The 24262-nt window shown below is 43.2% G+C and overlaps 1 protein-coding gene across 3 annotated transcripts in view; it reads right to left on the bottom strand.

The window, feature by feature from the left end:
- Window positions 1–24262, bottom strand: part of CREB5 (cAMP responsive element binding protein 5) — a 348182-nt gene that overhangs the window by 254002 nt on the left and 69918 nt on the right. The window lies entirely within an intron of this gene.

Genomic DNA, 24262 nt, shown 5'->3' with positions numbered 1-24262 from the left:
AAATTTAACAAAAATTGCAGTAATGTTGAGTATTTTGTGAAAAGTTTCCTTTTGGAAAAAAAAGAATGTTTCAATTATAATAATTTTCACAGAAAAATAATCCACCAGCATAAAGTTACCAATATCTATAGATAGAATTACAACACTAGTATGGCTGCGAAGATGTTATGTCTTTATCTTTGCAGCAGTTAAAAACATGGTGGCACAAAAACACACTAAAATACTTTATTACCTATTAACAGTGGGAGCGAACACACAAAAGTGCACACATATTTGATTGCCTTCAAAATTTCCAGCCTATCCCATTGCATTACCGCATGCGGTTAGAACACTGGGCCATGTTATGAAGTAGGGTTTTAAAAAGGTGCTCAAGCAAATGCACCCATCACAAAGAAGTCAGTAAATCTCCTAGTATCCAAGAGAGGAACCAAGGTGGACGTCTGGAAGGCAGGTTGATATCCCATATAGCTTGAAGTTAAGGAAAATTCTTTTTTTACTCCCTCATAAATTAGGGCAAACTGCATTTCTCTGCACCAGCTGACGCTGCTATGCTCTGATTAGGACTCCATAGGAGTGTGGACAGAAGCAAGGGGATCCACTGAATCAATGACCTTCCACTCATCTTGGTCACACCTCCCCCAATCAGCAATTCCCCATTTTTGAGACTGCATACGTCAGCTCCAAGCCCCCACTCCCAGCAGAGGGAAGACTGCATGCTCCTTGCATCATCAGCACCCTCAGTGGGCAGATTTACCACTGCTAGGCCACTGCATTCTGCAATACTTTGGCAGAAGCCTGCAAAATCCAAGACTGACTCTAGCTCTACATTTGCAGCATGAAGGAGAGCAGCCACGAACGGCTCAGCAAGCTGACTGGCTGAACATATGGTCAATACACACAAGGGGCCAAACTGATCAGTTATGCAACTCCAGTGTCATCAGAGAGTTATAATACAGTGGGGTGAACCTGGCAACCTGGTTTTCTCTTTGAGAATGTGCAGCCCACATGTGACATTGGCTGTATTTGTTCTCTGCAAGACAATTTGACTTCATCTGGCGCTTATCCTGAAGTTCCCTGTCAGTGTTGTTTTTCTCTGGGCTGTGATGTTTTGCTAAGGCCCCTTACAAAAAAAAGAAAAAAATTACACCAGGCAACTCCCACCCTAGCATAAGTTTCACATTCAAGCAAAGAATGGGAAGAGCGCTGGCATTCCCTTAGCCACTCATCTGCCTGATGTCCGAAACTCTAGTTCATCTTTAGAAAAAGTCCCTTTAGGCAGCAGTTTTCAGCCTGTGGTCCACAGTGGATGAGAGAGTCTGTTCAGATAAATTTCTCTCTCTCTCTTTTTAGAGTGTCAATAGGTTTTTCCATGACACCAACGGGCTTAATGCTTATGGTTATTCTGTGCTGTGTTTCTGAAGCTTCCAAAAGGGTATTACCATATATAGTTATTAGAAGGTGATGAACAAGAAAAAAATCGGTACCCCTGAAGAATTAACTTAGGTTGATATCCACAGCCCTGCGCAGTCAATACTACTTGAAATAGACTAGCTTCAAGTTGTCCTGGACACAGCCCTGCCTGTGACCTAAGAGGTGACAGTGAAATCATGCTGCAGGCTGCAGAAAATCCAGAGGTGATGGTGAAAGGCACAATGCCCCGGGAGTGACCTAGCACTAGAAGTGTTTTACGCTATCAAATAACAATTTTGAAAGATGTTTAATAAAGAATGCAGCATTAACATGTTTTGCTGTACAAGCCTTTGAACAAGTTCTCTCAGGCCAATAAGCAGAGAATTGGGCCCCTTCACTGAGTTTTTAAAAACATCCCTTTTTGAAAGTATAGAACCACCACCAGTCAGGAAGAAGACCAGATCCTCAGATGGCATGAATCAGCATAGCTCTCTTGAAGTCAAGCTGCAAAAGATCTGGCCCACGCAGTGTATATAAAGACAGTGCTGTAAATTACTTACCTTCTCAGATCCTTCCTATTGTGTTCATATTCTTTAAATGATATTAACCTTGAATGGATCAACTTTGGAACATGAAGGGAAATTTTAAACATGCAGTGGTATTGTACTAGTAATGTTATAGTTATGGTATAATCCACCATATTACAGGAGTAAGCCTTAATCATAACCTACATTCTTTTTTTTCCTACACTCCGGCTGTGGTGGTTGCCAACTCCCAATTTACCACCCTATCACAGAGACAAGAAGGGATAGCGAGCGGAGCTGAGAGACACTGATACAGTCCATCCATCTGCCCTTCCTAACAGTGAGTGACTCCCAAGTCCAGTTAATAAAGAGCTCCTTGTCCCTTCATTATGCAGTGTAATCTTTTAAAGATTACACTCTCATTTGGGAACAAGCCAAGAGCCAGTGGGAAATTCTCTAGTAAATTGGATAGGGAGACAACAATATGAAGGGCAGATGGATTAGAGCACATTTTTTCAGGGCATTCCTATTCCTGGGGCCCTCGGGCATTGTTAGAATCCCTGTTGTCTGGATTCCTTTCACTGCCATGTTGTCAGGATAATGTTATTCAAGTGGTAGATACAGATTAGCTGTTCTCGAGATGGGAGGAGAGGAATTGAATATTGAAATGTGACAGGAAAACAAAGAGTGATTTAAAACAAAACAATAGAATTTTGATTTCTTTTTTTTTAAATTGTATTTAACACTTTGCCAACAGAACAGGTAAAACATACTCATTCCATACAGGCTGCCATCGTCCTTGTCCGCTGGCAGGAAGCTGATTTAAGCACTCAGTCATGAATGCTGTTTTTCCAGTCCCTGACTCCTCCAGCTCACCTGCACGGTGGAGGGATATATTAGCTCCACAGAGCCTGTTTCCCATCCCGCGCTGCTATCTGTGATGCAGGTAGCTAATGCAAGAGAATATGGGGCTACCTTACGCCCTCTCCTGTGCCACCTCGCACGAAGGGCCATGATTTGGACAATAAAAGTATTTAATTGTATAAGCCAATAGGAACATCATCTGGATTTGAATTTTTTATTTGAAAAACAAAAGCACTCCCTTACTGAAATGTTGAGAAAATATCCATGGTTTGCACAGGGGATGAGCATGAACATCACATATTTCTTGTGTTGTGTTGACATGGCTGATGATACTGATACACAAACAAGAGAACAGACATACAAACTCCAGTCATTCCAAGTTCCATTAGGGAAAAAAAAAACAGAAAAATGTGGATGTCTGACAACTGGAAAAAAAACATAAGATCTATGAGAAATGTACGGATCAGCTTCTTCAAGGGTACTACAAACAACACAGATTTGAAAATAAATTAATTAGAGTTAGCTATTTTTCAGAATTTATTAATGAGAAATATGTTAAATATATTGTTTTATCTCCTACAGGAAACCTCATTAACATTTTTATTCATCACATGAGTACCACTAATTATTCCTTTTCACATAACAAACAAAGAGTTTTTTAGAGGAAAAGCAAGTTGTTGCAGTAGGGGATTAGAAGCTAATCAGTCTTTTGTTACTGACTCTTAAATGACCTTGGGCAAGTCACTGAACTCCTCCATAAGTTAAAGTTACCCATCTGCAAAATTGACATATTAACAGTTATGTACGGTACTAAACAGGCAGTAGCTAAAATATATTAAAATGGGAGGTTTGGATTCTGTCATTCCAGATCTCAATATTTAAGTTCAGTTCCAGCAGTCCATCCCTATTCAGCAAAGCATTTACACACAGGTCTAAAGCTAAGCATATGTTTAAGAACCACTGAAGTCAATGGAACTTAAGCATGTATTTAAGTGCTTTGCTGAAATAGTGGTTGAGATGGGCTGCCACAAAAAAAACCAAACGGGGACAAAACAAGAAAATGTGCCTGAAAGGGGTTCAGGCCAATATTCAGCCAAAGAATAGTTGACTTGACCAAAATGGAAAACCAGTACCACTGCAAGCAGGACTTTGAGTGGGGAGGGGAATTAAGGGCTCTTCTGAAAATTTTGAAAAACTTGATACACATTCCCATATTTAAATGGAGACATTTAAAAGATTTCATGCACACACAAAAGCTGACTGCAAAGAGCTTTAACTAGTATTTAATTGTAACAATTTGCCAATGGCAAATTGTATTGGATTTTTAAATCATCAGGCACAAAATACACTCTGATATCTCATGAGACAGGCACATATGCCCCACACAAAATGGGAAGGAAAAAAGGAAGACTATAAACAAAAAAACAAAACACAACAACCCACATACCCCAAACCTAAACAATATAAAATCAGAGCAGGTTCTTCCCTTCCCTTTATGCAGGAAAACTGCCCTTATCTCCCATCCATAATCAGGTCTCTCACGTCTCCTCCTCTTCCTGTACAGTTATGTTCCCTGACATTTAAACTAAATATCCACAAGGACAGTGGGTTGAAATTTTCTGAATTTCAGTTTTTCAAAGACAATCTTAACTGAAATCCTTGATAAAAGGAAAAAATGTCAATGGAATTTTCACAGTTCCCACCTCCCAATCTTACAGTATTTTGACCAGCTCCATTAATGAGTATTTCATTGCAATATTTTGGCCTCACCCTTCCAATACAATAAAAAGTTGACTTCTTTGGTGTATTACCTTAATGTTTCATTCAGTTCTCTCCCCTTTCCATCTGTATTTGCCAGTCTGTGCCTTTCAGTTTTCCCTGTGACTAACTTTTCCTTTTCATCCATCTAAGTCTTCCACTATTCTCCCCATGAATGTAACTCTGACACTGTCACTCACCTGGGCTCAGGAAGCAGGGATTGGGCTTGCCAGTTCAGTATAAATTAAAGTTGATTGCTCTTCTCCATTCTGCCCCTTGATCTCCTTCCACCCTGCCCTCCATTCCCATCCACGCCACTTAAAGATCTAGCTAGTCTGTCTTTTCAACTCTGAGATAAGAGGGAATTGGCAGTGGGGGTGGGTGTCTTCTGTCCTTTGTTCTCTTTGGATGGGAGGGAGAAGTGATGGTGTGTCTCTCTCATCCTGAAGGGCAAAAGGAAGAAGGAAGAGGGAACAGAGCTTCCTGTACTTGCAGCTGGAACAACTTTTCATTCCCTATCCCTGCTGCATCATCTATTGTTATGAAGCCTGGGAAACCCAGAAACTCCAGCCTGTCACCAGCTCCACTGCTGTTCCTTCTTCAGACGCCCCTCTTTCCTTCAGCAGACAGGAAGAGGAGGAGTAGCACTCCTTCAAATAAGGAGGAAAGGACAAGAAGAGGAACTCTCTCTTAGCAAGAAGGGAAAGCTGTGCTCCACACACACCTCTCCTCTTATTTTAAACTCTACCGAGAAGAATGTTGCAAGGCTTATTTAATTAAAAATTGTAAAATATGTTAGGCTTCTTACTAAAGTGTGATACAGTATAGAGGTCTCAGGTATGATCATAAACACAGGGAATACAATGAGACTCCACAGGGCCTGGTCTCTTCTATCCTCTCAAGATATTTTGGGTGATTTATTTTCCAGATTTCCCTCATTCAGGAAGGCAAGATTCAACCTACTAACAAGAAATACTGGGGCAGTGGACCTCAGCCTGTGGGCCACAGTCCCACACAGCTCTCTGCCTCTGGGAGTCACCACCATCAGTCAACAGGGCTCAAGTCTGCTGCTTTTCCCTGTTTCTGGTCTTCTACAGCAGCTGCAGTGACTTGCTAAGAGCACCCCATCACTTACTGTGCCAATGCTAGCAGCACCTCCCCTTCCAGTAGGGAACAGCACAAATGTTTATGGGACTCATCTGAAAAGAACCAGTTGCAAGTGTCTGTCACCGTATTTGAATAAGGCTGAGAATTCCCGGCTCTGGGGGAGATGATAAAAAAGAAGCTAGCGCTAATGGAAAGAGAGAGGGAATACAAAGCTTACACGATAAGCCAGACCAACATTCCTAAAGATTAGAGTGTACATTTTTACCAAGACTCATAGAAATCCTGTTGACCTTCAAGAACAGATTTCCAAATAAAATCTGGCATAAAATCAAAATGGACAGTTACAGTTTCCTAATCTCCAAAGAAAGGGAAAAAAATTACTACTTTTCCATGACCATGAGGTATTTCCTAACCTCATTAAGCACATTTTTCCTCAGGAAGACCTTCTCTTAGTAATGGGATGCCACAGACTATCATTAAGCAGGCCAAGGCCAGGGGTAGGGATGGAGGAGATGAAAAGGGAACTAATTAGAGTTCATCTCTCTTATTTATTTTGAGACACGCTTATGATTTGAGTAGGACTATTCAATTTGCATTCAAAGGTTCAGTACTCTGAAGAATATAAACAAAACTAGCATGGGCCAGGAGCCAGGATAAAGTTTTCCTCATAATTATAGGGAAGGATCAGCTTTGGCTTATCCTTTTATATGATAATCACAACTCTATATTGACTTTTTTGACACAGAGAGAGAAACGGGGGGAAAAAGAGACTGATAGTCCATTTCCACAGGGGCAGCTTTTCTAGCGTGGGCATATGTTTTCTCGGCTTTTGGGGGACTGCACTTTCCTTCATGAACATTTTGAACCTTTCATGCTGATTCTGGCTTGGTGTGTTATGGATAGGAGCTTGTACCCATTGAAAGGCAAGGTAATTATCCATCTAGGGTTAGGGAATTTTCCTAGAGCTAGTGCAGAGTTGTGTGAATTTTAATGTCATGCTAGGGAGAGCACACATATGCAGCTCTTTTCACTCTAGAGGATTAAAAGCGACCTCTCTTACCAAAATCAATAAGGGCAGCTTGCTGCGACTAATAGGTTGTAGAAATTTAAAAGAGACTGTACCACTGAATTCATTCTATCTCCAATATTTAAACCCTCCTACCCCTCGGCCCCATGCAGACAGGCAGATCTGCACTTTGACATGTGCACTCACATGATGAACTGACACATGCTCTCTTCCCAGAGACCATACCCAGTCACACTCCTGGGTCATCTTCATGTCAGGGAAGGGAGAAAGCTACTCTCTATTTGATGAGAGACTGTTATTCTATGGAAGGGTGTGTGTATGTGAGAGAGAAAAGCTGGAACAGGGAAACAGCCTTTGAAATGCACCCTTCTTGCTTTCTGATGTAGTTAAAAGTTTAGAGGTACATATTTTCAGAAATTCCATGTATACCCAAAAGCACTCAACCACTGCACTTTTCCAAGACCTGAGCATCAATTTTGTCTTTGAGAGGACTTTTCCTTCATATCTTTGCTTAAGCTATACTGGGTCAAATTCATTCCTTGTGAAATTCCACTGAAGTCAGTAGAGTAACACCAGGAATAAATATAACCCACTCCAATTGGATCAAAAGAATGAACACCCAGCTATAGGCTTCATTCACTGCAATAGAGTCCGTTCACTGCTCCGGTTCACTCTCAGAAGCTGCTATTCCAGCTGCTGCACATTCCTCTAGTCCTTTAATTTTATTACCATGATGCACCACAGAATTATCAATAAAGTTAACAAAATGGCCCCTACAGTCCCTACCTGCTGAACCACCCTCTTTTTCTCTCTAACTCAACAAGAGATAAAAATCACTTTCTCCGTCCCCCCCAACCAATGCTTTTAAAAAGCAATATTTGCAGTCTGACAAATATACATGGAATATGCTACATTTGTTGCTTAATTTTTCTGTTTGTGTTTGTCAGGAATCACCAAGGAATCTGCACCAGCTCACTCTGCAATAAGACCATCACAAAACTAAAGCAAAATTTAAGCAGCTGAATTGGTGAAGATAGCATGCGAAAACTAGGCTCATCCTCAGCAGTCTATCACGGGGCTGATAAGGAAAAATAAAAGACAAGAAAAATCCTAAAGTGAAATACTATTTTAATAAAATTACCTGAATTACCAGTTTAAAGGATGTTTGGGATTAAGGTCAACAGGGTTGAGGGAGATTGAATATATGGATTAGAGATGGACCTAAATCAACCAATATGAACATCCCTTAGCTCTTAGGATCAGAACCCAAATCTAAATTTTGCAGCTTGCCCTGTCTGTGTAAAAACAGGCTAACCAAAATCCCAGATCCAAACACCTCTTCATACTGGGTGGCAGTGGACAGAAACCTGGTTTGGAGTTTGGATCTGATTTTTGAGCTTCGAACCTACTTCCACTGTGTATGTGCCAATCTGTGCATGCATGTTACCACTACTGACTGAGGCACACATCCTCTTTGCTGCCAGCATAGCAACAAAAAGGGGAATGGTTAGAAAACAGGGACATCCCTATGTCACAATGTCCCTGGGCTACTATTTCAGCCCCTTGTGGCTAGTGAAAACTGGCATAAGTTAGAGCAGCCCACTGGCTGCTCCAACGTAGCCCAAGGAGGGTGGAATACGCAGCACCAAGATTAAGACAAAAGGAATGCTTTAAGTTGCCTTTTGCCCACAGCCACCTGACTTGCATTTGGCCATTCCCAAAGATCTCATGCACAGTGTTTCTCAAATCCGTCCCCAAATCCATATGCTATACTAGAAATGTAACAACTCCCAGAACAAACACCAGGACACGCGGCCTCTTAAAGAGGATATTGACTAAAGTAACCCTGGGTGATTTGACATAGCGTGTTTCTGGATAACTACTGCACATTTCCCAGGGCCTATGAGTGAAACCATTTATATTTAGTCCCTGTCTGTATAGACCAGGTAAACTGAGTTAACTCCTATCTAGAAAGAACTATACTGAGGCATGGCTCATTAGAAATGCTCATGGATGTCCCTGGCCAGGGTACAAAGGTGTCTCACTGATCAAAGTCATACATGGGGAACATGTGACTACACTCTCACACACTTTCAAGTATTATTGTACAACGCCATTGTGCAAGGAGGATCCCACTTACAGTGGAGTGATGGTGAATGTGAATAGTGTGAGTGACACTAATGACAGCAGGAGGGACAATATGGTTTCTTGCTTTCCTCCACAAAATTCTCTAGAGGGTACAATACAATCACTCTGCTAGTTTTCACACATGTACCTCGTAATGGTTTTAAAGGACATCTGAAAAAGGTAAACCTAGTTAAACATGTATATAAATATAGCTGAAGGCTAGTTTTTCAAAATTTCCCATTCTGCACTGCCACAGATTCCCAGTACCTCAGATCTGGATCTTCTATCTTGCTGTGAAAATACTCTTGCCCCACTAGATTTATGATGTGCCCTGTTTATTTATATATTTATTTTATTAGATTTGCCTTGAGCCTGGAGCTCAAATTAAGGTCCTTACCCACACATTCTCTCCATATAATAACAATCACCATTATTTATATAGTATGAAACTTGGGGAGAGGAGAAGCGGGGTGGAGATCCCAACTGTAAAGCTTTAAGAGTCCCCAGGGAGGTCTACAAATAGATGGCTGGTAGGTATGCAAAGTGAAAGAAATCCAGCCCGTGCAAGAGCTGTTCCTGTTTTGAAATCCTTTAAATATATCCATGTAAGCATTAGACGAAGCTACAAATAAATGACAAATCATGCAATTATTAGCATTTGAATTTTGGGAAGATAATAAAAAGTGTGGGGAGATAATCAGGAAATAATAGAAAAGATCTGCAAGTGAATGCACCAATTAGCGATAAATCAGGCTTGTAAGGCTGACTAACTGAACCAATGTGGATCTCATTAGAGAGCCATGGAACCTGTTCCTGCAGCAGACCTCTTCAAGCACAGGAAAGGTGAGGTAACTGAAATGTCAGTGTGCCCACTTCACTTCCCAGCTCTCTTGCTACAGTATTGTAACCATCTGGGCCAAAATGACTACCTTATGCTGAGTGAAGGCCATTCCACTGTTCTCCAAAACTTTGATATGTTTCCTGTTCTCAGCTTTTTTTACGCTGGCTTTGGAATTCCATCTAAACAAAGATGACCAGAAACACACAGCTTGCTCACACTGGAATTTTTTCCCCTCTTCCTTTCACCTCATTTTATTAATGGTACCACTTAAACAGATAAAGAGTTCACACACACAGCAGGAGTGGGGGTGAAGGGAGGGGAAGAGAGGGAGAGAACCTTGTCTTATTAGATTAGCAACAGACATATCATACTAATGCAAAGGATCAGCATATGGTTCTAATAGGCTTTCTTAAAATGATTTATCAGCTGTGATTAAGCCCTCAACCACCATGTCTATCTTCATAAATAAAGTAAAAGTGCACCTTGCTCTAAAACATATCAGCAGTATCTTATTACCCAACCATGTATGCTGCACTCCACTTACAGTCTGGTTCTGGGGAGTGAAGAGTTTGTGTTTAATAGCAGAGTGTACACTATAAGGAGATTGCCAAGATTTAGGAACCTTAGCTAAGAGACAGTCTTACTAGAAATTACAGTGAAGGTTTATCTCCAGTATGCGCCACGAAGTCCAGGCTGCTGAAATATGAACAGGTAATTACAAAGCTATGCTTTGAAAAAAAAAAAAAAAAAAGAAAAAAAAGCAGAGAAATCCTGGTGGAATGGCTTCATTAACATGCCACATGGTCATGAAAGAAATCTTGGAATGAAATCCTCAGTCTCACTCTTTTGCAGCAAACAAAAAAAAAGGACATTCAAAGAGGATGACTCAGTTTCATCACTGGCAAAGAGGGACAACGAAAGGGAGTGAGAAGGTCAATCTGGCTATCTTACTCAGAGCACTGGGACTCATCAGCTGGAATTCAGAAGAACATGGATGGGTTCTGGTTAAAGAAAGGTTCTGGCTCAATCAAAAACATTATCACCCCCTGCCCAAAAACTGCTTCTCTGCATGCATTGGGCAGGAACTGCACGAAGAGCATAAGATCTCCTTTCAGAGCGTGGAGCCTAAATCCACAAATCTTTTCAAACAGAACCTATTGCTACAAAGAAAAATGAGTACCCAGCCTGTCAGCAGAAGGTAAAATGCCACCCTGGTGTGAGTGAAATGCAAACCCTTGAATACTTCTGCAAGCCTGTCTCATGAATTGTGTTGTCTTCATGGCCTTCCTGTGCAGTTGAACAGAAAAGCAACCATTTGTGACATAGTAGACTGTGCTAAATACCTGACAGGGCAACGAATATATCCATCAAACAGGGATCACCTATCCAAAGGGCAGAAATGCCAACAGCAGAATTCTTATACAAATCCAGCATGGCAAACTGAGAAAAAAAAGGATTAAAATTCAGTGAGAGAGTGGAGGTGTATGTCATCAGCCTCTAAACATGCATAATCTTGAATACATATATGTCTGTGGAGGGCACTGGATTAGGAGTCAGGAGCTCTGGAGTCAATTCCAGGCTTTAAGGCAGACTTCCTGTGTGATTTTAGACAACATCACATAATTTCTCTGGGACAGATTTTCAAAGCTATTTAGGTACCTAAAGATGCCAACAGACGCCTAATGGGATTTTCAAAAGTGCCTAAGCTGGTTAAGTGCCTAGCTTGCATTGATTTCTCACTCTGTACCCTTGATTTCAACAGGAATTGGGCATTAACTTGCTTGGGTGCTTTTGACTTAGGTGCAGGCGAGGCACATGTCTGCATCTTTAGGTACCTAAATACTTTTGAAAACCTGGCTGTCATAAACAGATAGCTAAGGGTTAATGTCTCTTTCACCTGAAGCACCTGACCAGAGGACCAATCAGGAAACCGGATTTTTTCAACTTTGGGTGGAGGGAATTTTGTGTCTGAGGTCTTTGTTTTCTGTCTGCCTGCTTTCTCTGAGCTTTGGAGAAGTAGTTTCTGCTTTCTAATCTTCTGTTTCTAAGTGTAAGGACAAAGAGATCAGATAGTAAGTTATATGGTTTCTTTTCTTTGGTATTTGCATGAATATAAGTGCTGGAGTGCTTTGATTTGTATTCTTTGTGAATAAGGCTGTTTATTCATATTTATTTTAAGCAATTAACCCTGTATTTGTTACCTTAATACAGAGAGACCATTTTTATGTATTTTCTTTCTTTTTTATATAAAGCTTTCTTTTTAAAACCTGTTAAAGTTTTCTTTACTGGGAAATTTCAGGGAAATTGAGTCTGTACTCACCAGGGAATTGGTGGGAGGAAGAAATCAGGGGGAGATCTGTGTGTGTTGGATTTGCTAGCCTAATTTTGCATTCCCTCTGGGTGAAGAGGAAAGTGCTTTTGTTTCCAGGACTGGGAACGGAGAGGGGGAGTCACTCTGTTTGGATTCACAGAGCTTGTGTCTGTGTATCTCTCCAGGAGCACCTGGAGGGGGGAAGGGAAAAAGGATTATTTCCCTTTGTTGTGAGACTCAAGGGATTTGGGTCTTGGGGTCCCCAGGGAAGGTTTTTCAGGGGGACCAGAGTGCCCCAAAACACTCTAATTTTTTGGGTGGTGGCAGCAAGTACCAGGTCCAAGCTGGTAACTAAGCTTGGAGGTTTTCATGCTAACCCCCATATTTTGGACGCTAAGGTCCAAATCTGGGACTAAGGTTATGATACTGGCCATCTCTGTGCCTTAGTTCTTCATCTGGTAAGGCTGGAACAATAACACTCCCTACTAAGTCACAGGGATGTTGTGAGGATACGTTCATTCTTAAGTATGAGGTGTTCAGATAGAGTGATGGTGGGTACCTGAGTACCTCGGTGCTTTATCTTAAGCAATGAATTCACATGATGGGGCATGAAAAGTCCTTGGAAAACTGTATTAGACTCAAGAAGCCTGACAAATGAACAGCTTTACCACTGAAAGGGCTTATTTTAAATATATACTTATAAATTCTCGAGCAAAAATTCCTCTAACCTAGCTAGACTGCACTTTTCAATACCTAAATGCATCACACAGCTGAGGATCTGGCTGCACTGGATGCCTTTTAACATGTAAAGACTTTGCCCTTAGTGTTTGGGGACTGACATATTATACCTCTTGGGGTTTTGGGGGGGTGATTTTTTACTTTGTAAACTTGAACATGCTGATTTATCCCTTGGACAATAGCTCCCATGACCAATATATTGATAGCTCTGTTTGCATAATGGGGCCCTAGCATCAGAATGGGAATAACCCATAAGGTAGTTCTGCATAGCAGTCAAGAGTTTTCTGGGGGTGAGCTTAGGGTTTGTTTGTACTACTTAACAAAAGGAGTCAAACTGGGTTGGAATACTTCACTCTGAAATGTTTACTATCAGCATACCACACTTCTCTGTCCTGTTCCATTTCAGCAGCCATGCTGTGGCTTCAGGACATTCACAACGGAAGTAGGGAACTAATGGGAATGGTGTTGAGATGGGGTAAATGCTCAAAGGGATCATCATACTCGACAAGTTCCAGACTGCCACAGTTTGGAGTACTGCAAATGCCAACAGTGTTCACACAGTCTCCTAAAAAGCCAAAGTTAAAGAAGAGTGAATCTGGAACGTCTTGCCCAATGGCCCCAGAAGACACAGCCATAACCTTATACCTATACATTTTCTAGACTGTGGCTAAGCATGGCTCTTATATCGTTTAGGGGGAGCACACTTCTTGGAAGGTGGCTATTTCTCCTAAATGCCCTGTGCTAAATCTGTAATCAAACAAACCAACCACCATAATACATGGTCCAGGCCTGCTGCTTTCTGGTTCACTTAGGCCAGGTCTACACTACACTTACTGCGGCATAATTACCTTGCTCAGGGGTGTGAATAAGCGATGCAAGTTACACCAACCTAAGTACTGGTGTGGACAGCACTATGTTGACGGGAAAGTTTCTCCTGCCGACATAGCTATCACCTCTTGTGGAGGTGGGTTTATTATGCCAATGGAAGAGTGCTCTCTCATCAGCATAGAAAGTCTGCACCAGATACACTACAATGGCACATCCTTTTTACAATTGAATCCTGTTAACATATACTTGCTAAGGTGAAAATGTATAGTGTATAAACCATTTTGCCAATACCGTTGCAAGTTCTAATACAAGTTCTAATACAGTATACACAGTGGTGGATTAGCCACTGGGCCAACAGGGCCTGTGCCCAGGGACCCCAGCCCTTCACTGTAGTATCTAGGCCCCAGGCACAAAATTAGCAGTTTAATGTAGTTCTTTGCCTGCCAAAAGACACCTAATAGCCCCCATTGCTGGTTTCAGCTGCTAATTTCTAAAGGATTCACTGGAGATGCTTCCACACTTTGGGTCTGTTCCTGTTGCCACTAAAATCAGTGGAGGATCCTATATTTTTTGCATCCAAGTTTTAAATGTGTGTGGCAAAAGGAATGTTCTTTTAAATCCAATATTCTTCTTCAGAATTGTGGCACTGCCATCTGTCAGTTTTTTCACAGAACAACAGCGGTCTCTTTTCTTTAAAAAAAATAAATAAATAAAAAACAAACCAAAAACCCATTTATTCAGGCAAGATCTGTTTTCCTGTTTATCTTCTACAATATATACAAACCTCTAGGGCAGGATTGTACTAGGTGAATTTGAACCTGGGACATGGGCAGAGGAGCCGCTAAGCTTTCTCTCCTTTCAAAAATATGCCTACTCAGTATGTTGTCAGGGTCCACATTCTTCACTGCAACTGGTGCTAGACTTTCCTGTCCCCCCCCCATTCCCCTTGCTGTGATGTATACTATTGGTAAGTGTTCAGAGAATATCTGATACTATATTTTCTGGTGATCACAGAATCATAAGGCCAAATTTACTGTTGATGGGTAAGGTGGTATCAGAAAGAGACAGCCTCCTTTAGATCTATTTACACTCTACCAATGTGTAAGAATCTCAGCTGGTGTAATGAATATCCTGGGGGAGTTGGAAGAAGGGGCAAGCCCTGGTTACACCTTTCAAATGCATGTTAGATTGTTATGGCCTCTCTTAGTTGGCATGTAGCCAAACTATACATACTTCGGTTTTTTAAATCCTTCCTTACAGTTCAATCGTTCCACCACCAAAACCCCATTTTTTTGGTTTCTTTTTACTGGACTCCTGCCAAGTTGTCAAAACCTCTCTAGTAATGAGGTGCCTAGCAAAGAACACAATAATCCTAGCTAATGCAATAGAAGAAGGGAATATTAATGTTTTGCTTCCTGAGTCAATGGGGTAATGAATGATGTTACAACAGAATCATCTCCCACCCCACCACCATGGCTTGTGCACACTACTGGAACACAGAGGATATGTCTACACAGCAAAGCAAAACCCGTGGCTGGTCCATGCCAGCCGACTTGGGCTCACGGGGCTTGGGTTGCAAGGCTTTTTCATTGCTATGTAGACTTCCTGCAGGGTCCTATAGCCCAGGCTTCAGTCCAAGCACAGAAGTCTACACAGTAATGTAACACCCTGCAGCCTGAGCCCTGGAAGCCCAAGTCAGCTAGCATGGGCCAGCCACGGATGTCTAGTTCCCTGCGTTGACATATCCAGAGATACAGGATAGAAAATTTCATAATTACACTGTGTGCTGAGCTACAACATGCTTCTCAGTTCTAGTATGAATTAAACAGAACATGGTTTAAACCTGTACAGAATGCAGGTGAGTTTTAATGGGCTAACTTCATTTAATCGGTAGGAGATGGATATCGGTTCTTCCCATCTTTGATACTGCTCTCTCAGACCCATGCTCATGAGCAGATTTGCCAACAAGCCCTACCCAGGGTCATATGGCTGCAAATATAACCCATGACAAATGCTTTGGATACTTAATGCTCAGATCAGTGTAAATCTAAAACCTCATGCTTGCAGGCTGGGATAATAATCTGATCTGCCAACGCTGCCTACCTAGTTGATTTGGGTTGCAGACTCTGAGGCAGAGCCATGAATTGCTACCTAGTGTCAAAGATACAAAGATGGCTCCCTGGTCTGGGCACCACTGGGTTTTTAGTTTTTCCTTTTCTTGCTTCCAGAAGGTAATTTATTTGTGTTGTTTTTTTAATTTTGTTAGTAAATTTAGCGGTCAGGATGTTTGAATCAGGAATAGTGCAGCCAGATGCTGTGAAAGCTTCTTCCACATGGCTCTGTCAATACACTTAATCCTGACCTGCAGCATCCCTTGTCTTCCAGGCCTTAGCCTCTCTTGAGCAGGAGCTTCCAGTTACATTAGATTATTCCAAATTACACAGGCGGTTTGATAACAAGCATACATGGAGAGTAGAAAGAAACCACCAAGCTCCACTTGTTACTTTCTTTTTGTCATTCCAAATTCAGGGCTGGGAGGTCAATTATTACTATTTGTACTACACCACTGCCTAGTGGCCTCATCTAAAATTAGGGCCCCACTGCACTAGCACCATCATAAACACCAAGAGAGTGCCTACCCCCAAAGAGCTACCAGTTAAAATAGCAGGAGAAAGGAAAGGTTATTATTCCCATTGCATAGATTGGGAATTAAAGCGGAGAGAGATTGACTTGGCCAAAGTCACACAGGGGGTCTAGGGTAGAGCTGAGAAAAGAACAAACAATGATCTCCTGAGTCCCTGTCCAGTGCCTTGTCTACAAGACCATCTTGCCTTAACAGAGTCAGTGCACTAGCTGTATGACATATAGGCTTGGAAGGATTAGATTTTTATTGCTAAAAGTCAGTAAATGCCAATTTACAGCCTACATATAAACCAGGGGTTGGCAACCTATGGCACGCGTGCCAAAGACGGGACGCAAGCCAATTTTTAATGGCACGCTGGAGCCTGCCAGGACTCCAGCATGCCACTAAAAATCCCACCCAGCCCGGCTCACTCTCCTCTGCCCTCCACTTCCCCCGTGGGGGCAGGGAGCAGAAGCATAGCCATGTGCACGGGGTGGGCAAATGGCCCCACTCTCCCGGCACGGCAAGCAGCGGGGTTTGCGCTCCCGGGCCGGAGCGCGGGGCCGAGAGCAGCAAGCTGCCGGCCCCTCTCCCACCTTCTCCCCTCCCCTGGAGCCCTGCTGCCACGCGCAGTGCTCTTGGGGTTGGGGCTGCGCACTCCCGAGGGCAGCATTTGGCTCCGCGGGGAGGCAGATACGCTCCCCGCTCAACCGGAGGGACAGGGCAGGGCACTCCCGCGGAGCAGCGTATCTAGCTCTGGGTGGAGCCTCATGGTAAGGGGCCCAGGGCTGGGGGGTTTGGATAAGGGGTGAGGCAGTCAGGGGACAGAGAGCAGGGTGGGTTGGATGGGGGGGGATCCCGGGAGGCGGTTAGGGGCGGGGGGGGGGTTGGATGGAGCATGGGAGTCCTGGGGTTTGTGAGGTGGCAGGGGGTGAATAGGGGTCAGGGCAGTCAGGGGACCGGGAGCAAGGAGGGTCTTGTGGGGGGGGAGTTAGGGTGGGAGGTATTTGAAGGGGGTGGGCAGGGGACAAGGAGCTGGGGGGGTTGGATGAGTTGGGAGTTCTGAGGATCCTGTCAGGAGGCAGGGGTATGGAAAGGGGTTAGGGCAGGCAGCGAGTGGGGGGGGTTGGATGGGTCAGGAGTTCTGGGGGTCCTGTCAGGGGGTGGGGAGTAGCTGGATAGGCATGGGAGTCCTATCTGGGGGCTGGGGGTCTGGCTGGGGATGGGGGTGTGGATAAGGGTCGGGGCAGTCAGGGGACAGATAGGAGGTAGAGTCCAGTCTGGGGACAAGGAACAGGGAGGCTTAGATAGGGGGTGGGGTCCTGGGGGGCAGGGGTTCCAGGAGGGGGTAGTCAGGGGACAAGCAGCAGCGGGGTTGAGAGTTTTTAGAGGGTCAGTCACCCAGCACTCTCCCCTGAGCCCTGACCCCCCCACGCCCTCTTCCCTGAGCCCCGCACCCCCCCCAGGCCCCTGCCCTGAGCCCTGTACCCAGCCCTCTGCTTGACTCCTTCATCCCCCCCCACCCACAACCCTAGCCCTGACTCTGGAACCCCCACCCATACCCAGCCCCCCCTCTGCCCTGACACCTACACACACCCCTCACATACCCAGCCCCCAGCCCTGACTCCAACTCTCTGCCCCCAGCCCTCTGGGTCCTGGCCGCCAGCCCCGCACAGCCCGCTGCTGGTCTGGGGTTCCAGCTGATGGACCCTTGCCAGCTGGGGTCCCGGCCGCAGGCCCTGCTCAGCCCACTACCGGCCTAGGTGAACAGAACCTCAGACCAGCAGTGCGCTGAGTGGGCCGGCAGCGTAAGACCAACATTTCAATTTCATTTTAAATGAAGCTTCTTAAACATTTTGAAAACCCTGTTTAATTTTACAATACAACACTAGTTTAGTTATATAACATATAGACTTATAGAGAGAGACCTTCCAAAAAACGTTAAAATGTATTACCGGCACGCGAAACCTTAAATTAGAGTGAATAAATGAAGACTCGGCACACTGCTTCTGAAAGGTTGCCGACCCCTGATATAAACCAACTAAAAATATTTCCATCGATAATAATTGAAATTTACAGACAGGAAAGTAAGAAAAACACTGCTTGAGAACTTATTTGTGTTTGATTTAAGAATATTTATTTTATATGTTTTGACACGTGATATTGAAAATTTGTGTTTTAATGGTTATAAAGCCTTTATTTTTTTTAAACTCATTAAGTAATTATTGTCTGACCCTTTCTATTGTCTGACCTCCCATAATTTCCCTCAATTGTGAAAATTTAAAATGATAAAAATCAAAAATAATGCTTAAAAATAAAAAAAACATTATTATCCATCAAAACTATTTTTAAAAAAATCAAATTCTGCCAAGCCTAAGGATACAGCATGCAGCTTTTCACAACTAATTTGGAGTGTCAATTCACCACATAACCAATTTAATCAAAACAGAAATTCTCATGGAATCTGAAGGTTGAAGGCAATTTGGGTGAAAGTGATCAGGAAATGATTTCATGATTCTAAGGAAAGGAAGGAGCTAAAGCAGCAAAATAAGAACACTGGACTTCAAAAATAAGCAGAGTTTGACAAACTCAGACAACTGGTAGGTAAGGTCACATGAGAAGAAAATCTAAGGGAAAAAGGAGTTCAGGAGACCTGGCAGTTCCTCCAAGAGCCAATATTAAAAGGCACAACAGCAAACTATCCTGACATGAGGGAAAGATAAGAAGAATAGTAAGAAGCCAATACGTCTCTATCAAAAGCTCTTTAATGACCATAAAATTGAAAAGGAATCCTACAAAAAATGGAAACATGGACAAAATCTAAGGAAGTTCAAAAGAATAGACAAGTAGATAGGGACACAATCAGAAAGGCTAAGTCACAAAATGAGTTACACCTCGCAAAGGACATAAGTAGCAATAAGAAGAGATTCTATAAATACATTAGAAGCAAGGGAAAGATGAAGTAAAGTGTAGATCTTCCCTTTAGCGGGGAAGGACAGCTACAAATGGATGACATGAAGAAAGCAGAGGCATTTAATTCCTATTTTGCTTCAGTCTTCACTAAAAAGGATTATTGCAACCAGAGACTCAACACAATTAATAGTAATAACAAGGGAGAATGAATGCAAAATAGGGAAAGCACAGGTTAAACAATATTTAGATAAGTTACATGCATTCAAATCAGCAGAGCCTGATGAAAGTCATGCTAAGATATTTAAGGAACCAGCTGCATCAATGATCTTTGAGAACTCATGGAGGACAGCTGATATACCAGAGGACTGGAGAAGGGCAAATATAGTATCTATATTTAAAAACAGGAACAAAGAGGACTCAGGGACCAGTCAGCCTAACTTCCATAGCTGGAAAGATACTGGAACAAATTATTAAACAATCTGTTTGTAAGCATCTAGAGGATAACAAGGTTATAAGGAATAGCCAATATGGATTTGTCAAGAACAAATCATGCCAAACCAATTTGCTTTCCTTCTTTAACATAGTTATTGGCCTACTGGATGGGGGGAAGGAGTAGAGTTGTCAGCGTGATATACGCTGATTTTAATAAGGCTTTTGACACAGTCCCAAATAACATTCTCATAAGCAAATTAGGGAAATGTGGTCTAGAGCTGAAATTATTATAAGGTGGGTGAAAGATTGGTTGAAAGACTGTACTCAAAGAGTAGTTACCAATGGTTTGCTGTTAGACTGGAGTGGGAGGAGCATATATCTAGTGAGGTCCCACAAAGATCTGCCCTGGTCTGGTACTAGTTAATATTTTCATTAATGACTTGAATAATGGAGTGGAAAGTATTCATATAATATTTGCGGATTACCCCAAACTGGAAGGAGTTGCTAGTGTTTTGGAGGACAGAATTAGAATTCAAAACCAACCTTGTCAAATTGGAGAATTGGTCTGAAATCAACAAAACTAAATTCAATAAAGACAAGTGTAAAATACTACACTTAGGAAGGAAAAATCAAATGCACAACTACAAAATGGGGGAATATCTGGCTAGGCAGTGGTACTGCTGAAAAGGATCTGGGGGTTATAGTGGAGCACCAATTGAATATGAGTCAACAATGTGATGCAGTTGCAAAAAAGGCTAATATAATTCTTGGGTGTATTAACAGGAGTGTCATAAGTAAGGCACAAGAGGTAATTCTCCCACTCTACTTGGCACTTGTGAGGCCACAGCTGGAGTACTGCATACAGTTCTTCACTTCACACTCTAGGAAGGATGTGAGACTATTGAGGCTAGAACAACAAAAATGATAAAAGTTTTAGAGAATCTGATCTATGAGGAAAGGTTAAAGTTTAGTCTTGAGAAAAGAAGATTGGGCTGGGAGGGACGGGTGGAGGCCTGATAACAATTTTCAGATATGTAAGGGCTGTTATAAAGAGGACGTTGATCAATTGTTCTACATGTGCACCAAAGGTAGGATAAGTAGTAATGGGCTTAAACTGCAGCAAGGGAGATTTAGGTTAGATATTAGGAAAATCTTTCTAACTATAAAGATAGTTCAGCACTGGAATAGACTTCCGAGGGAGGCTGTGGAATCCTTGTCATTGAACATACAGGTAGTCCTCGGACTTATGACACAATTAGTTCCTAACAATTGCATCGTAAATTGGAACTCAGAACCGCAATCTACTCCATTGCTGGACCGAGTGTCATAAATTCGAAACCTACAGTTGTAAGTCAAATCAGGGTATCTATGTAGAAGCGTCGTAAGTGCTGTTTGTCGTAACTCGAACATCGTAAAGTCGAGGCCTGCCTGTATTTAACTACAGATTAGATGAACACCTGTCAGGGATGGCCTCGGCAGAGCAGGCTGGACTAGATGACGTTTTAAAGTCCCTTTCAGCCCTACATTTCTATGACTCTGTGGATTGCACATGGTCTCATGTTTTAAAAAGAAAATAATTTACTGAACTATAGCCTTGAAGTTTTCAAATAAGGAAACTTACAAGTTAAAAAAACACAACTGTCTTCTTTCTCATAGAATCTCTGTGTCATGCTGTTTTCTCTTTAGCCACTGTGAAGTAAACTAAAATAAACATATATTTTTTCACAATCCCATGTAAAAGAATCTCCTAATCCAAAATATTTTGGAAGCCCTTTCTCAGTCATGCATAACATCTCTGGGCTGCTCACATTAAACCTACTTACCATCATTGCAGATGGCTGCAGAAAGCTATATTTCCACTTCAGAGTGGGACTATTAAGAGCGTTTCATGAGTATTACATGTGAAGGAGTCACGTTCCTTTGTATCCTTTGTCTATTGCATTTGCGTGTGGCCCTAGTGGGGCCAGCTTCAGAAATAATATCTTACAGTTAGTTGGTAATGTAGGAATGAATGTGTAGCAGGCTAACTGGAAACACAGAACAAATATTACACGTTACCTTGCCTCTTCGACTTTTGCCTTTCTTTTGAAAAACACACATTTTGCTCCCTGGAGATTGCTCATGGCAGCTCCAGTGGCTGACAGGAGGGCAGAATAAGACCTCCAGAGGACCTCAAACAACTGGCAATTATCAAGTAACATGATGCCCTAGTCTGGGTTTTAATCAGATTGTGCGACTACCCCTGGTTAGCTGAAACTGACCCTGCAACATCATACTGTATTATTTGTGGTTAACTTCACAGGGCCCAAGATCATCAGATTGCTGCTCGTCTCTTATTCCTGCAAGATAAATACCACACTGTAGGTGCTGCACTGGAATCTTCTTCAGCACTGATAATCTGTGTAGAAATATTAACACAAAAAAAGTCCTAATTTGCTATTTCTGCCAACTTTGTTCATACTAGCACTAATACTAGCACTAATCAATCTAAGATTAGACACATTTACTCTCTTTACGTGGCTGTTTCATAACACTCATCCTATACGTGAGTCTGTAATGACTGAGCTGGCTAGAATATTTTCCCATTCCCTAACCAGAACCCAGACACTTTCATGCTTCGAGCATGCCCCTTCCTGCCCTCAGCATGGCTACGACTGCCTTCCTCCCTCTCCAATATCTAACCCCAGCCTCTTTGCCTCCTACAAACCATTCTCAAATAACCCCTTGGACTCCCTTCCCATGACCTTGAACACATCTCATCTTCCTCTTCACAGCACAGAAATAGGCGGTAGGCCCCTTCCAAGAACCCCCATAGCTCTCGTCCTTTACAAGTTTTCCTATAGTACCTCAAAAATCCTACTGCAAGGCCTTTAATGCTGCTTGCTTAAGATTTCATAAGCTTAGGGTGCACCTCGGCATGCACAGTCCCAGAGTCTGTGCACTCTGAATTCTGCAGCAGCCAAGGCGCAGTACAACCGACACCACACAGTGGTTAATGTGGACCAAACCTGAATTGGGAGCACTCGCTACCCCAGCCAAAGAGGCAGGGGCACTATGGGGGACTGTTGCTTACCCAAACCAAGAGTTAGGGGGTACAGATGGGCCTCCTGCTGGTTTTAGCAGTGAAGGGGGAGTTGTTTCCCTCCCACCTCCTTTATTTTAGCTGCAATTGTTGTTTAAGACCTAAATTAGACTAACAGATACAGATCATCATCAGACTAGCTGGGCCCTGTAACAAGAAGTTCAATAGCAGCGGATCCTATTTGCCAAGTGATAGATTAAGGGGGAAGCAGTGAGGATTGCTGAGAGGTAATTGGCACCCAAAGGAAAGTTAAGGAGAGGTATTTCTGAGAGTTGCAAAGAGGAAGGAGGGAAGCTATGGATTGACTGGGTGATCCCACAGGAGGAGGAGGATGGAAGCCTCACTTTGTTTAGATATGTTTCAGTTCAGGGAAGCAAACAAAAGGTTGGGTGCTTATTTGAAAGTTTTAGCAACTCATCCATCACTTTTATTTATCCCTTAACTATATTTAACTTCATTATAGTCACCTTTAAATTATACCCACGCTTTATGATAGCCCAAATGCGAGGATGTTGAGTCAGGTTGAGTTAGCATACTTAGCCCACTGTAAAGTGACGTAGCTGCTCCTAACTTTACAGACGCCAGGTCCATATTTGGAAATGTGACACATGATCTAATGAACTGTAGTTTCTCTCTACCTTTACCCTATAACAGTGTTTCTCAAACTGGGGTCCGCGGACCCCTGGGGGTCCCCAAGGGGACTCCAGAGAGTCCGCAGGCCCCACTGATCAACTCCTCCCCCTCTCTCAACTCCTTCCCCCCTGCCCCATCTCCTGGAAGCTACTGAAGCATACGGAGCCATAGCAGGGCTAAGGCAGGTCTCCGTGCACTGCCTCCGTCCTGAGCGCCGACTCTGCAGATACATTGGCCGGGAATTGCAGCCAATGGGAGCTGTGAGGGCAGTGTCTACGGGCAGTGGCAGTGCACAGAGACCCCCCGGATTCCCTGCCTAGGAGCCGTTGCCAGAGAGATATGCCAATCATTTTCGGGAGCAAGCTGGCCAGACCCCGCAACCCTCACCTCCTCCTCCACCCAAACTCCTGCCCAGAGCCTGCACTCCTCACCCCTGCTTGCAGACAAACTCCCTCCCAGAGCCCACACCCTGCACCGCAACCCTCTGCCCCAGCCCAGAGCCCACACCCAAACTTCCTCCCAGAGCCTGCACCCCTTACCCAATCCTGTACCCAAACTCCTCCCAGAGCCTGCACTACAACCCTCTCCCATGGCCAAACTCCCACCCAGAGCCTGCATCCTGCACCCCACCACCTACCCCAGCCTGATGAGAGTGAGGGTGGAGTAGAGCAAGTGAAGGAGGGAGGGGGGATGGAGTGAGCAGGGGGTGGGAAGAGGTGGGGCGAGGGTGGGTCCTTGGAGGGAAGGGTGGAGTAGGGGTGGGACCAGGGGCTCAGCTGGGGAGCCCCAAAAAATTTAAAATCAAAATGGGGGTCCTTGGATTACTAAAGTTTGAGAATCACTGCCCTATAAGTTAGATTTTTTTCCCTTGAGTTTGAATATTTTACCAAAAATACAATCTATATCAGATAAAATTAGGAGTGATGAAAAGTAAATCTAGAGGCACAATGGGGGTTACTTAGCAAGAGCAGAAATCAGATCAGAGGTATTTCTATGCCAGTTCCATTCTTCTGCTTCCTCTCCACATCGCCCCAAAACATCTTT

This window comes from Gopherus flavomarginatus, chromosome 2 (assembly GCF_025201925.1).
Source record: "Gopherus flavomarginatus isolate rGopFla2 chromosome 2, rGopFla2.mat.asm, whole genome shotgun sequence".
NCBI classification, from domain to species: domain Eukaryota; kingdom Metazoa; phylum Chordata; order Testudines; family Testudinidae; genus Gopherus; species Gopherus flavomarginatus.
This window is presented reverse-complemented; position numbering and strand designations above follow the sequence as displayed.